Source organism: Zalophus californianus, chromosome 1 (assembly GCF_009762305.2).
Source record: "Zalophus californianus isolate mZalCal1 chromosome 1, mZalCal1.pri.v2, whole genome shotgun sequence".
Taxonomy (NCBI): domain Eukaryota; kingdom Metazoa; phylum Chordata; class Mammalia; order Carnivora; family Otariidae; genus Zalophus; species Zalophus californianus.
The window spans coordinates 91,205,706-91,221,892 of record NC_045595.1 but is presented as its reverse complement, the minus strand read 5'-3'; positions in this window follow the sequence as shown (position 1 = coordinate 91,221,892).

Sequence of the window (16,187 nt, the reverse complement as noted above, 5' to 3'; positions counted from 1 at the left end):
ACTTCATCAAGATAAAAAGCTTTTGCACAGCAAAAGAAACAGTCCACAAAACCAAAAGACAACCGACAGAATGGGAGAAAATATTTGCAAATGACATATCAGATAAAGGGCTAGTATCCAAAATCTATAAAGAACTCATCAAACTCAACACCCAAAGAACAAATAATCCAATCAAGAAATGGGCAGAAGACATGAACAGACATTTTTCCAAAGAAGACATCCAAATGGCCAACAGACACATGAAAAAGTGCTCAACATCACTCGGCATCAGGGAAATCCAAATCAAAACCTCAATGAGATACCACCTCACACCAGTCAGAATGGCTAAAATTAATCAGTCAGGAAACGACAGATGTTGGCGGGGATGCGGAGAAAGGGGAACCCTCCTACACTGTTGGTGGGAATGCAAGCTGGTGCAACCCCTCTGGAAAACAGTATGGAGGTTCCTCAAACAGTTGAAAATAGAGCTACCCTACGACCCAGCAATTGCACTACTAGGTATTTACCCCAAAGATACAAATGTAGGGATCCGAAGGGGTACATGCACCCCAATGTTTATAGCAGCAATGTCCACAATAGCCAAACTGTGGAAAGAGCCAAGATGTCCATCAACAGATGAATGGATAAAGAAGAGGTGGTATATATACACAATGGAATATTATGCAGCCATCAAAAGGAATGAGATCTTGCCACTTGCAATGACGTGGATGGAACTGGAGGGTGTTATGCTGAGTGAAATAAGTCAATCAGAGAAAGACATGTATCATATGACCTCACTGATATGAGGAATTCTTAATCTCAGGAAACAAACTGAGGGTTGTTGGAGTGGTGGGGGGTGGGAGGGATGGGGTGACTGGGTGATAGACATTGGGGAGGGTATGTGCTATGGTGAGCGCTGTGATTTGTGCAAGACTGTTGAATCACAGATCTGTCCTTCTGAAACAAATAATGCAATATATGTTAAGAAAAAAGAAAAAGAAGATAGCAGGAGGGGAAGATTGAAGGGGAGTAAGTCAGAGGGGGAGACGAACCATGAGAGACTATGGACTCTGAAAAACAAACTGAGGGTTCTAGAGGGGAGGAGGGTGGGGGGATGGGTTAGCCTGGTGATGGGTATTAAAGAGGGCACATTCTGCATGGAGCACTGGGTGTTATGCACAAACAATGAATCATGGAACACTACATCAAGAACTAATGATGTAATGTATGGTGATTAACATGCCAATAAAAAATTAAAAAATAAAATAAAATAAAAGACTCAGGTTGGCAAAAAAATAATAATAATACCTAAAACAAAGGGAAAAATAAATAGTAAAAGAATAATTTTCATTTATGGTAATATTATAAGTTAACCCGCAAAACATTTTGCTAAACACAGCTAGAAGAACTCAATAATATGTAAAATAGCTTCTTCTCAATACATTGCCAAGCTCAGAAGTATTCCCAAGGGCCTAGAAACAAAGAAGCACTAAAATCCTGAATGGTAAATGTAGGAGCTGAATGGTAAATGTAGGAGCTCACCCTGCAGTGTAGGTGGGGATTAGTTTCTGTTCTGGGAAATCTAATAGCTTGAATTTTAATGTACATCAGTTGGAAACTAGGCTTTGAATGAATGCAAGGCAGAAAGCTGAGGCCTCAAGTTGTAACACCTCCACTGAAAGAATGGACTGAGAGAAACTTTTCCCCACGTTTACTCACAGAAGAGAGGAGGGAAGCTTGCCCCTCAGCCAGGGCAGTTCCCCTCAGAATTCCTATCATAGGCCTTCACTTACCTCGGTTTCAGTTCATACTACTTGAGTTTATACTACTTGATCTCAGATCTCCCCAGGCAAGAACTCAATTGAAAAAAATTAGTTGTAAATGGATTGGCAGGAGGAAATGCAAAAAGGGCACACTTTCCACAAGATTTCCACAGATAAAGCCCTGCCAGACATGAACTCACAATCCAAAATCACAGAACACAAGAATAAATCTACCATGAGCAAAACTCAGCAGGCAAAACAAACAGGATTAGACCCTTGTGAGTATAGAACTCTCAGAGAAAGTCTTTTAAATATCAATATTTAAAAGAATAAGACACTATAAAAAAAAAGCCTATACATCTGAGAGAGAACCACATAGAAAAGGAAACTAAAAACTAACTGGATAGGTTTAAGAGGTTCTGTATACGCAATGGGTTCACTGAACTTCAAGTTAAATCTGAGAAAATTAACTATAATGCATGGGAGAAAAGTAAAGAGATGTAATTAAATTAAAAAGAGGTTGAAAATATGAGTGAAGCATAAGGAAGGCTATCATTTTTCAAATACTTAGGAGGGAATAATAGAAGGAATGGTTGGGGGGGTAGATAAGCAATATTAAGAGAAAGCAGATAAATTTCCAGAACCGATGAAAGAAATGAATTATTCAGATTGAGGAAACACAGATTTTGGAAGTGCTGAGCAGAATAAACAAAACATATCCATGACTAAGGGCGCCTGGGTGGCTCAGTCGTTAAGCTTCTGCCTTTGGCTCAGGTCATGATCCCAGGGTCCTGGGATCGAGCCCCGTATCTGGCTCCCTGCTCAACAGGAAGCCTGCTTCTCCCTCTCCACTCCCTCTGCTTGTGTTCCGTCTATCTCTGTCAAATAAATAAATAAAATCTTTAAAACAAAACAAAAACAAACAAACAACAACAACAACAAAAACATATCCATGACAAGGCAAAGCGTAATGCACTGCGGGACACCAAAGACAAAAAAAATCTTAAAAGCCATCAGAGCGAAGTGACAAGTTACTTGTCTTCCAAGTAGCAAAATGTTTGGTACAAAAAAGAAAAGAACTATCAACTTAAAATGTTATGTAACCTAAAATACCGTATCCAGCTAAATTTTTTTCAAGACTGAAAGCAAGACTAAGGGAGTTTACCAGCCAGGTGCTATCTTTGAGACCTACTTAAGAAAATCGTTCAGGAATAAGGTAAATGAACTCAGAAGAGCAAAGTAAGATGAATGAAGCAATAATGAGTAAAGGAACAGGTCAATGTAGGTCAATCCTTGGGGTTTATAAAAGCAAGATAATGCTGAAATACTGAATAAGAGCAGCATCTAAGTTAGGAGTTTAAGAACTAAAAGTGTTCTAAAACCCAGATACCATTCTGGAAGCAGGCAGAAATACTGGATAGTTTTAGATGTTGTCAAGTCAACCATGCTTTAAAATTGTTAAAGGTAGGGGTGCCTGGGTGGCTCAGTCGGATAAGCATCCAACTCATGATTTTGGCTCAAGACATGATCTCAGGTCGTGAGATTCTCTCTCTCCCTCTGCCCTTTCCCCACTCGCTCTCTCTCAGAAAAGGAAAAAAGAAAGAAAGAAAAGAGAAAAAAAATTGTTAAGGGTAACCACTTCCAGATAAGCACTGGGGTGGGAGGGATTAATCAATATAATGGAAAGTAGGAGAGGAAAAAAATAAGTAAAGAAAAGCATAGCATAAATAAAGCAAAAAATAAGATAATGGAAATAAATTCAAAATATATCAGCACTCCCAATAAATGTATCATCAACACAGTAAATATAACTAAATAAAAGAACAGTCTAATTTTAGAGAATCTATTTACTCATTAACTGATTAAAGGACAAAAGCTATATAATCCTCTCAACAGACACAGATAAAACATTTGATAAAGGGCACCTGGGTGGCTCAGTTGATTAAGCTTCTGCCTTCAGCTCAGCTCATGGTCTCGGGGTCCTGGAATCGAGCCTCTGCTCAGCAGAGAGCCTGCTTTTCTCTCTCCCTCTGCCTGCCACTCCCCCTGCTGTGCTCTCTCCCTCTAGCATATAAATAAATAAAATATTTCTAAAAGTTAAAAAAAAATTGATAAAAATTCAGAACTTTTTCACAATTTAAAAAATATTTAATAGGGGAAATAGGATCCTTTTTGTCTTGAGACATGGTATCTACCAAAACCCCAGAGCAAATAATGCATTTAATGATGAAATATCAGAAGTATTCCCTTTACAATTGAAGAAAAAGGAAGGATGCCTGCTCTCCTTGTTGCTATTCAACTTTTTCCTGCAGGTCCTAGCCACCACCCTAAGACATGAAAAAGAAATGAAAGCCATAAGGAAGAAAGAGAACCAACAAGATTATCACAAATAGTAAGACTATCTAGAAAACCCAAGAGACTGTACAGACCAGTAGACCAAACATGAGAAATGAGCAAGTTTGCTGGTTACAATGTCAGTATGTAAAAATCTATTGCTTCCCTAAACATCTACAGAAAATAATAATGTAATTTTTAATGATATGGCATTTTAATAGCAACAAAAACTCTAAAGTACCTTAGAACAAATTTAAAGAAAGCTTTAAAAGGCCGCTATGGAAAAAAATAATAGGACTTTATTAGGGGTGCCTGGGCGACTCAGTCGGTTAAGCATCCAACTCTTGATTTCGGTGCAGGTCATGATCTCAGGGTCCTGCGATGGAGCCCAGTGTCAGGCTCCATGCTCAGCGCAGAGTCTGCTCGAGATTCTCTCCTTCTTCCTCTGCCCTTCCCTCTGCTCGCTCGCTCTCTCTCTCTCTCTCTCTCTCACGCGTGCGCAAATAAATAAATAAAATGTTTAAAGACCATGTAAGTAATGGGGGAGATACACAATGTTCGTAAGAAAACTGATGGAAATTCTCTACAACTTTAAGTATAAACTTAATGCAAATACAAGAAAAGTATCCATAGTATTTTCGAAGAATTTGACTATTTGACCCAAAATTCAAAAGCAAAAGGCAAGAACAACCAAGACTATTTTGAAGACAAACAGAATGGAGGGCATAATTAAAACAATATAGAGTTGATGTAGGGATTTAGGACCAATGTTATATGGAAAATCCACATCAAGGAAAGCATTACAAAGAAATAGAGAAAGAATCAACCATTCAATAAATATTGCTGAGACAATTTGAAAAAATAAAATTAGGCTCCTCTCACACCAAACACAATCAATTCCAGTGGGTCAAAAACAAATATGAAAGGCAAAAGTTTCAAAATGTTTTTGAAGAAAATATAGGATAATATTTTAATGATGTGGGGTGGGTGGAGGAGAATTTCATAAACAGGACACAAAAAGCCCAAATCACAAAGGAAAATATAGACACATTTGACTGCATAAAATGAAAAACTTTGGTACGAAAAGACACCATAAACATAGTTAAGCCACATACTGGGAAAATATTTGCCACCCATTTAATTTAAAAAGTATTAACATCCAGATCATATAAAGAACTTCTACGAACCAAAAAGAAATAAGCATTTTTAAAAGTGCCCAAGTGCTTTCTTTGGAGGCACACATACTAAAATTGAAACGATCAATTTCAAGGTAAAAAATGTATTATTCTCTAACTAGAGATTGGAGTGGCACCTGCACCAAGATGACACACAAACTCATAAAGTGTTTCTGATTTTTAAACCAGACAGAAAGGATAAATATTGTACGATTCCACTCATATGAGATACCTCAGGTAGGCAAATTCATAAAGACAGCAAGTAGATTAGAGGTTCCCGGGAAGGAGGTATGAGGAGTTATTGCTCAATGGGTAGAGTCTCTGGTGGTGATGCATGGGTTTTGGAAATAGATGGCGGATGGTTGCATACCATTGTGAACATAATTAATGCCACTGAACTCTACACTTCAAATGGTTATAATACAAATTTTATGTGCTATATATTTAACCATAATTTTAAAAGCACCCAATATTAAAGAGGGGAAAATATCTGAACAGACATTTCAGACAACAGCTGGCGTTAGTAGGAGACAGAGCAATGGAAGCTTTCATACATTGCTAGTGGGAGTATCAGTGGGTTCAAACATTCTGAATAGGAGTATGGCATCACTCAGGGAAGTTGAACATGTGCTTTCTTAAGTACAGTCTACCATAACGCAGATACTAACGATAAAAGGGCTTCAAGGTAAAAAATGCCTTACTCTCTCACATAGCGGTCCCGAAGTTTACCATCAGTGGGACCACTTTGATCCTCATGGTCGTTCAGGTAGCTGGTTCTTTCTAAGTCATTGCGCTGCCAGCATCTAGGACTCTGTTGTTTTCTGCAAAGTTGAAGTTAGGTCACCACCACGTTTGGGTTTGGGGCCGTAGGGAGACAGAAGAGAGCACGGAGGAGGTACACTCATTGCCTTAAAGCTCTGATCCCAAAGTAGCAGAACGGGAACTGCTGAGATTCCCTTGGTGAGAACGCGGTTGGATAGCCACCTGCAACTCAAAGGGCGGCAGGAGAGATGTCTGGCTGGACAGCATGTGGGCAGATGGAGAGAACGGACTTGGGTGCACGGCTGGGATCTCCACTACACCCTAGGACTGAGCAATTTCACAGCGAGGTACATCTCAGCAGCACTTAATGCACATGTGCACTGGGAGATATACACAAAGAAGTTCATAGATGCGCAATTCTTAATAGGAAAAAACCAGGAAACAGCTCAAAAGTCCATCATTGTGAAATAAAAAGTAAATAAATTTGGGTATATTCTTATACAGGAGCAAAAATGAATGAATTACTGTCACACTATTGGGAAGATGCTCCTAAAGCAACATCAATATTCAACTGAGTGGTAGGTATTAATAATTAAATTGTAGGTCTATACATGCATATATACATATATATGTACTTCTATTCATTATTTTGTATATACCTGCCATAGTAAAGTTACCTCCTCAAAATGAACTGGATATAATTTTTCACCCAACAGGCTGGTAAAAACAAATGTTTGTTAATATTAAATGCAGGCAAGGATGTGGGCAGATGGACAGTAAAAGTATAAATTGCAGTTTTATTCTGTAGGGCATTTTGGCAGTATCTAAGAAAACCTAAATTGGGCATCTCTATGAATTTTGCTGTTCTGCTGCTCAGCACTAACCTAGAGAAAAAACCACGGAGGCGCATAAGGAGGACATGCGCAGAGATGTTCAGTGCAGCAAATTTTAAAATAGCACAACATTGAGAATAACCTAGGTGCCATTAATTAAGGAAAAGACTAAACCCTGATCCAGCCATACGACTAAAGACTATACAAGTGTAAAAAGAGTGATGTGCAACTATTGGGGCTTAATGTGAGTAGGTCCTCAAGACCCCGTGTCCCGTGAAAAGGCAAGCTGCAGAAGAAACGAGAGAAAACAGTGTTAGATTTCCCATAGGGTGCGTGCGCGCGCGCGAGAGCACACGCACGTCCGCGCGCACACGCGCGTGCCAGTGAGTGTATCTCACTTCGTCTGATTGTGTGTGTACATGTTTTGTTTGTGTTGAGTTGTTTCCAAAAAGAATTTGCTGTTTAGAAAAGCCTACATGAGGAACTATTGCTTTAAAATAGTAACTAACCTTAGAAATGTTTTTAAACCAGTAAGAGACTTCACCATCTAAAACTAAATGAAGAGATGGTACAAGTCATCCATTCATTAAAAATTATTTATTGAATGCATACAATGTGTCAGAATCTGGGGTACAGCAGTGAATTACAAAGTCCCTTCTTTACAAAATTCAGTCATCTGAAGGATTGAATTTTGCCAAAAGTGAGAGTTAGAAACCACAATACTAACCATTTCCATGTAGTTCTATGAAGAAAATTCTGGGTTTTACCATTTTTTCAAAAAATGAGTCAATGGGACGAGTCCAGTAATTTTTCAAAGCCTCGGTTTACCCTTCTGAAAAATGAAGTGAGTATATATTCTGCTCAAAAGTCAGTTAGCAGGCACTTGAATGCACAATCTGATCATTCTCTTCATGAAGTGCTATGTGTAGTTGATCAAGGAGAAGAAATGAAGGCAATTTATCTTGCTTTTCACAGAGAGTCCAAGGTATGAAATGCTAATCATTATAACAAGAAATACAGTCCAGATCAAAATACTGTTAGATGATCACACAACTAATTGGAGGGAGAACCAAAGGGCACTTATTAATGGTAAAATCCACAAGTGCTTTTTGAGGAGGTCAACATAAAACGTGGGCCTTTTTTAACAGCTACACCATGGACTTGATAAGGCAATGGGAAGCATGCTACTTAAATTTGTGTTTGTCACTTTGTGCCTTTTGAAATCTTAGGAAAAAAATAGAACTGAGGATGGTTGGTTTTTCTAATGATTAATTGACAAGCCGCAGACCGGCAAGTTTGGCTCTGATCTCACCCCGTCTAAATGCAGTCCTGGTTCCCCAAATAGCATCAGCATGGGTGCCCTGGCTTGTCTGTCTGCTCCTCTTCCTGCCAGCATCATGGATGGTTTCATGGGCCTTCAAAACACTGGCTTGAAAGCTTCTTCACCACCCGAGGCACCTGGTCCCTATCTCCACCCCGTCCTGAGAGTCACTGGCACCAGACACAGCTCCACCTCCATGATTTCCCCCTCTGGTAATTACCCTCTTGGCCCAGGACCTGCCGGGCTTGCAGCAACCCCACACCCATGCCTCACCACCACCCACCAGCTTCAACCCCAACCCAGCTGCCCCACACCATCAAGAACATCAGGTACTCTTGGCTTCGCTTGTTTCCTCATCCAGCCTAGACCCCGTGGTCAGGCCATTTCGCTGAAGCCAGGTTTACTACCAGAGCCTTTGGAATTGAGCTTCCCAATATGGTTCTCATTAGTCACATGTGGTTACTGAGCAGCTGATATGGGGCCAGTCCAAACTGAAATGTTCTTTCAGTATAAAATATACTGAAATTTATACCAGCCTTCAAGGATTTAGTATGAAAAAAATGTAAAGTATCTCATTGACAGTTTTTCTATTGATTTCATGTTAAGTTCATAATATAACACAATATATTAAATTATTAAAATGAATTTCACCTGGTTTCTTTACCTTTTTAGTGTGTTTGCTAGAAAATATGTAGCCTGCATTATATTTCTTCCAGAACCAGCTGCTGACTGGAACTATGGGAAACAGAATCTGGCTCTTTAGGGCCAGGAGTTAGTGAGGATTAGGCGGGTATCAAGGCTCCACAGAGGTGGTTGTGGTGCAGGGCATCCCAGAGGGATGCTCTGTAGGCTACTTGTAGGGAGGTGAGACAGAGAGCCAGTCCTACAATGCCACAGATATCTCTGCCCACAGACGAATGCATGGGGAAGTGCTTGCTGAAGAAGCAGCTGGCCATGTTGGTAATAACGGGTATTTATGCCATTTTAGCCATCAGTGCTCCCTACATAGACCTGATGCGGGAAAGAGGGGTTTGGGCAGGTGGAGAGCCCCACATCTATAGCTGACGGAGAAGAATGAAAAAGAGAGGTTGGGTCACTCCAAGAGGAGACATACCATTTCACACAGAAAGAATGATGGAGAGAGACGGGCTCACTGTCTGAATGACTCCACCAATTATCTAGAATGACCTCCAGGACCAAATGGACAGATGGGAACTTGAATATACTATCAAGGGATTTGAGGTCTCCCTTCCCCTGGAGATCTAGATAAATTTCTTTTATTACACACTCCAGAATCAGATCCTGAGACAAAGATTAGAATAAGAGCCCATATGGAGGTACACTGGATGCTCCCCTTTACTGACTGGTGCCCTCATCCTCCAGCTGTGAATGCTGGCTTCCAACAGCTCAGCTGAGCCCTTTTCTGGAGCATTGCCTTTGACCAAATGGGCACTGCCTCAGGTAGGAGGACCGGCCTGCTCTCTCCCACCCTTCAGGGCAATCCACAGGAAATATCTAACTGAAATGGGGATTTATGGCCAGCTCCCTTGACTCCAGGGGGACCAACTCTGTGGTACTATTTGTACTCCAGAGGTCCCCAAGGGATCAGCCTGAAGCCAGTCTCCAACCGAGACCACAGCTTTGCTCGGCCCCTTCCTCTGCCCTATCCTACATGCCTCTCTCCTCTTCCCACTAAGTCACTTGAGTAAGATCCTCTTTTAGGATCTGCTCCCAGGGACCTTACTATGGCAGGACAAGAAGGAAACATGGATCAGTGAGGGGGGAAGCCAGACAACAAAGGTGAGGCAGCCAATCACAGTGTACTATTGAGCAGTCACTACCATGGGTGACTAGAGATTAATCCTATAGGAAAACACTGGAAGTCAGTTGTAGAGCACACACTTAAGAGCTATCTCCTCCAAAGGAAGCAAGGAAGCTGGGGTGTTTATATGCCAATTCTCCCCAGACATCGGCTCAGACCGCCGGGGTGGGGAGCATCAACTCTACAGCACTTCCAGCTGCCTGAGGATGGGTGGGGTTCCCTCCAGGATCCCAGAGAAAGCCCTTGGGCCCCAAAGCTGGCAGCTGGGAGTCAAGCCACTGATGGAAGTGCTAGAGCTGAAGAAGCATGGGCAGGACGTACGAGCTTTCAATGCTGACAAGTCCACTTCTGCTTCATGAGTTCAATGCATGGACGTCCACAACATCTCTATGACGCACCAAACTGACCCACACAGACTTGGCCCTCCCTCTGTTCACACACACACATGTTCCCTCACTCACCATTCTCACACAGCGTTTGTGTGTGAGGGAGACTTCCCAAGGGTTCAGCAGTGATGAAGGAGGCGATTACTTCGCAGAAATAGAAACGGCCTTGGAGATAACATTCTATGTTCTTATTCCAAGCTACCCATGTGGACAAGAGCCCATCAAGGATTCAGTAGGGCACAAGGGTCTCTCAGTTTACAGAATTCACTCTCCTTAGAGGGTGTTTATGGATTAATAAAGCAATTTTCCTCTCTGTTACATTAGTATCGTGATATGTCATTATACTGCCTTGAGTTAAGAATTCAGTTTTAAGTTTGTATGCTAAATTGGAGTGTAAATTCTTTGTGTCATTTCTTAGTTTCATTGACGTAGCATAAGGGAAGGAGCCAGAATGCAGGTGCCAGCAGCACCCAGAGCCTGTGGAAGAAGGGGAGGAAGTTGACATCAGCCTGTTGCAGGAGGTCATTGAGGACGTGACTGCTGGTTGAGGCAAACCCAGGCAACAAAGGCCCATCATCCCCTCCCCTGTCCTTGGAATACAAGTCTGCCCACTATTCCCACAGCAGGAGCTGTTTTCAAGGATTGTTGAGACTGTGTGGATGGTATGTGTGACTGAACCCCATTAAGTCCTCTACAAAGTTTTCAGATTCCGGCAGGAAGATGGGGAGATCTCACTTTGGGGCCAAGACAAGCCTCATATGTAAGTTCTGTTGCTTATTAAACCTGCCACCTACCGATCTAGAGTGGCCTGCCTCTTTCTTCAGCCTCTTCTTGGCCTCCGTGTATGGGGGCCAATTTGTGAACCAACACAGCCACATGGGAGAGACGTGTCAGACAGGAAATGGTGCCCTGGGGCATGCCAATGGGAGCTGTCTCCTTGCCTCTGGCACCCAGAGGATAGGGCTTACCACTGCTCCCCACCCCCACCCAGTCTCTACAGTGGTGAGGAGAGGTGAAGCGAGGCATTAGTAAACGATTTCTTCAGCATGTATTTTGTGAGCCCCTGTAGCATGCTGGGCACCAAGGCTGGGTACTAGAGAAACAACCAGAAAACAAAGCCCCTGTTCTCATAGATGTTAAATTGTAGAAGAGACAGACTGTCCCCTCGAGAAACTAAACAACACAAGTAAGATCATCTCAGAGATGCCAGCTAAGACCCATGTAGAAAGTAAGACACTGCATGACAGAGGGCCGCCTTCGGTGGGATGAGGAGCATGACTGCACCCAGGGCCATTTGGGAGGGCATCTATGAGGACATAACACTAATCAAGTAAACAGAAATATCAGAGGCCAGGGGATGGCAGTGGGGCTGAAGCCAAGTGAGGAGCAAAGAGCTGAAAGAACAGGACATGAGATTGGAAAGATGGGCAGCGTTCATTTGTGTGGGGCCCTCTTTATTCTGGGTTATGCTCTAAAATGGTATTCATGGAGCTGTTTGCTGGGGGATACACTTGGGACTGGGGTTCACATGGCAGGTGCACTTGACTTTTCCCTCACCCCTACCCACAATAACAGCAGTGCCCAGAACTTAGTGCTCAAAATAGACTGGGCCTCTATGGATGCTGTTTTTCCTGGGCTAAGAGAGTGGCCTGAGTGGCCTCCCAACGTCCCTCCCAGCCAGACCACGTAGAGAGGGCTTTGCCTGCTCCAAAAGAGACCGGCCCCTGCAGGGAAGGGAACCACCACACTGCCCACCTGGAAGTGATGGCTGGGTCTCCTGTCTTTTCTGAGGCCTGGCCCCATTTCTGAGGGCTGGTGGCAGCAAACAGGAGCAGGATCCTGCAGCCTGGGGTGGGGACGAGCGTGAGGAAGCAGCTGCACATGCTCTCCACCTGGGACGCCCTGCAGCCCTGCCGTCTCAAAGCACGTGGGCCCCAGTGGGAGGCTGGGGCTGGCAAGCACACTCCAGAGGGGTCTGGGCACCTCTGGGTACAGCCTGGGGTATGTGAAAGAAGAGGCCCCAGCTGCCACCCATGCTTTGGAATCTAGACAGCCCTGCCAAAGAGAGGTTCACTGACCCCAGTGCCTGGGTAGCACTAGCCTGGTTAGCTATCTCCACCTACCAGAAATCCAAATTCCCTTCTCCTCATCCCAAAAGGCTGCAAGGGGCATAAACTGAGTCACGGTCAAGCCAATTTCCTGGGAACGACCCTTCAGCTTCTGAGATGACCAAGGTCTCTGCTCCCTCTTGGGAACAAACTCCACAAGGAAACGCTTGCACTCTGCAGATGAGCCCCGAGGGCCATCTTGGAATGTCCTGGAGAAGTGGTGAGAGCCCCCCATTGTGGTGCTGCAGAGACCCAGGCCCCATGTTTGTGCTTGGCAGGGGCACAATGAGAAAAACCTAGGCGAGAGAGCACCCTGCATCCAAAGCCAAGAGCAGCTTTGAATCCTTTTTTCATGGAACATTTCTTAACCACGAGGGAGATAATGGGGGATGGAAAGGGAGAAGCAAATGGAGGACAGGAGAGAAGCAGGAAAAAGAAGGAGAGGAAAGAAGAAAAAAACAGAAAAGTGAGAAGTTAAAGAGAAGCCTCGCCTGGCTATCTGTCAAGTGGTCTCCACCAAAGCGACTGGCACCCATACAAGGTGTCCACAAGCCAAGTGTCTCCCTCACAGCCATTACAGTCTCCCGTTATGGCTGGCTAACAGAAATCAATCTTCTTAATGCTGCCTTGAACAGAGAGGGAGGCCAGCCAAGTCTGGCAAGAGGATCCAGCCGTGCATCAGCTGCACCGGGTGTCCGGCATGAAAGGTTCAGGTTTCTCCCATCCACCTCCTCGAGGCCCTGGCACTGAAACAGCACAATGCCCACAGTGCCTGCAGGGGAGAAGGCAACGGGGTGGCCAAGACTGATGTTTCAGACAGGCCTGGCCGGGACATCTCTGCTCAGCGTGCCTATGTCTGTTTCTACCCCGCCCACCCTGGATGGCTGCATCCACTTTCCTGCACGAAGATGTCTGAAACTTGATCTCACCAGCACACTTGCAAACATCCCTGTAACCCCCCCACCCCAAGTCAGGGATCCAGAATGCATATGGATTTAGGAATACCCTTTAAGAATATTCTGGGTATTCAAAGATACAAATGTAGGGATCCAAAGGGGTACGTGCACCCCAATGTTTATAGCAGCAATGTCCACAATAGCCAAACTGTGAAAAGAGCCAAGATGTCCATCGACAGATGAATGGATAAAGAAGAGGTGGTATATATACACAATGGAATATTATGCAGCCATCCAAAGGAATGAGATCTTGCCATTTGCAACGACGTGGATGGAACTGGAGGGTGTTATGCTGAGTGAAATAAGTCAATCAGAGAAAGACATGTATCACATGACCTCACTGATATGAGGAATTCTTAATCTCAGGAAACAAACTGAGTGTTACTGGAGTGGTGGGGGGTGGGAGGGATGGGGTGGCTGGGTGATAGACATTGGGGAGGGTATGTGCTACGGTGAGCGCTGTGAATTGTGCAAGACTGTTGAATCACAGATCTGTACTTCTGAAACAAATAACGCAACATATTTTAAGAAAAAAGAAAAAGAAGAAGATAACAGGAGAGGAAGAAAAGGGGAGTATGTCAGAGGGGGAGACGAACCATGAGAGACGATGGACTCTGAAAAACAAACTGAGGGTTCTAGAGGGGAGGGAGGTAGGGGGATGGGTTAGCCTGGTGATGGGTATTGAGGAGGGCACGTTCTGCATGGAGCACTGGGTGTTATGAACAAACAATGAATCATGGAACACTGCACCAAAAACTAATGATGTAATATATGGTGATTAACATAACAATAAAAAATTTAAAAAAAAAGAAGAGGTGGTATGTATACACAATGGAATATTATGCAGCCATCCAAAGGAATGAGATCTTGCCATTTGCAATGACATGGATGGAACTGGAGGGTGTTATGCTGAGTGAAATAAGTCAATCAGAGAAAGACATGTATCATATGACCTCACTGATATGAGGAATTCTTAATCTCAGGAAACAAACTGCGGGTTGCTGGAGTGGTGGGGGGTGGGAGGGATGGGGTGGCTGGGTGATAGACATTGGGGAGGGTATGTGCTTTGGTGAGCGCTGTGAATTGTGCAAGACTGTTGAATCACAGATCTGTACCTCTGAAACAAATAATGCAATATATGTTAAGAAAAGAAAAAAGAAGAAGATAGCAGGAGGGGAAGAATGAAGGGGAGTAAATCAGAGGGGGAGACGAACCATGAGAGACGATGGACTCTGAAAAACAAACTGAGGGTTCTAGAGGGGAGGGGGGTGGGGGGATGGGTTAGCCTGGTGATGGGTATTAAAGAGGGCACGTTCTGCGTGGAGCACTGGGTATTATGCACAAACAATGAATCATGGAACACTACATCAAAAACTAATGATGTAATGTATGGTGATTAACATAACAATAAAAAATAAAAAAATATTCTGGGTATTTCTCAAGGGTCAGTGGACAGCAATTAGAAGATGAAGTCTTCTGGATCTGATGCCTTGTGAAGGTGGATATGGACATGGATCGCTCTTCACTAGCCTCTCAGGCTGTCCACCTCCACTCAGCCTGGAGGAAAGACAGAGAAGATTCTCTTGGCTGGATTCAGGAATCCAGCAGAGTTAAGGGTGTGGAAGCAGCAAGCTGGATTTTCCTGCCTTGAGAACCTTAGCCTGCTGTGAGTCTCGGCGCCCAGGAATGGAAGTGAGGATGTTGACTCCCCCTTGTTAGCATCTGTCCAAATATATTCTTAAAATTGCTTTCTGGCCAACACGGATTGATAATTTTGCGTCCGATTTGGGGATGGTTACTAAGGGAATGGAGAGAAAAGTGTTTGGTATGTAAATCTTATCATTGTTTTCCAAATTAGCATCAACACAAGCTGTAACTTTGAAAGACTCTGAAGCTAATTAGCCCATGTCCTGGTAAGACAAAACAGACACAAGAGAATTCTGGAGTGGGTGACAATGCTATTTAACTATTTACAGCTTTCCTTTGCCATTTGACAAGAAGAAGGCGGATGCTAAGTGGAAGAATGGCAAAGACCCTGTGGGTGGGAAGATCAGTTCCATCACCTCCCATCCACTATGCTACACCTAAGCAGGGATTGCATCTGGAAGGAGAAAAAGTAGAAGCATCTCAAATGGTGCTTGATGACAAACCAGTGTAATGCCCCAAAATCACAAGGGGATGAGAATTAAATTCTGAAATCAGAGATGAGGATGAGAAGTACCACCAAGTCCTGAGAATAGAATCAGGTTAGAGGAAAAGAAACGGAAGATGAGTAGAAAGGATTGCAACTCTTCTGAACTATTTGCAATTCTTTAAATAATGCAGCTTTGATGATGCAATCATTTTGCTAAAGCCAGTTTATATTTAACAACTTTAAGACCTATTTTCACTTTCTAGAGAAAGAGCGTAACTTTGTGAAAAGAGTACGTTAGGATGCAGTGATCCCCAAACTCCCATGCACTGGGGACATCAGTCTCTGGGGGTTCTATTAAAAGATCGAGAGCGCCACTATTGAACACCCTGATTGAATGGGTCTGGAGGGGAACTGGTAGTATGAATTGTTAACTCGTCTTTCTAGGAGGTTTCAATGGGCAGCCAGCTTTGAGAAGTGTGGTTTGGGTCTCTCTGTTATCCATCCACCAGGGAAGCCTGGCTATTTGGACTACAGAGACAAGGGCCCACCACACACTTGCTGACAGCTTACCTTACTGGAGAAAGCCTCCCCACAAGAAGAGTAGCCAGCACGGG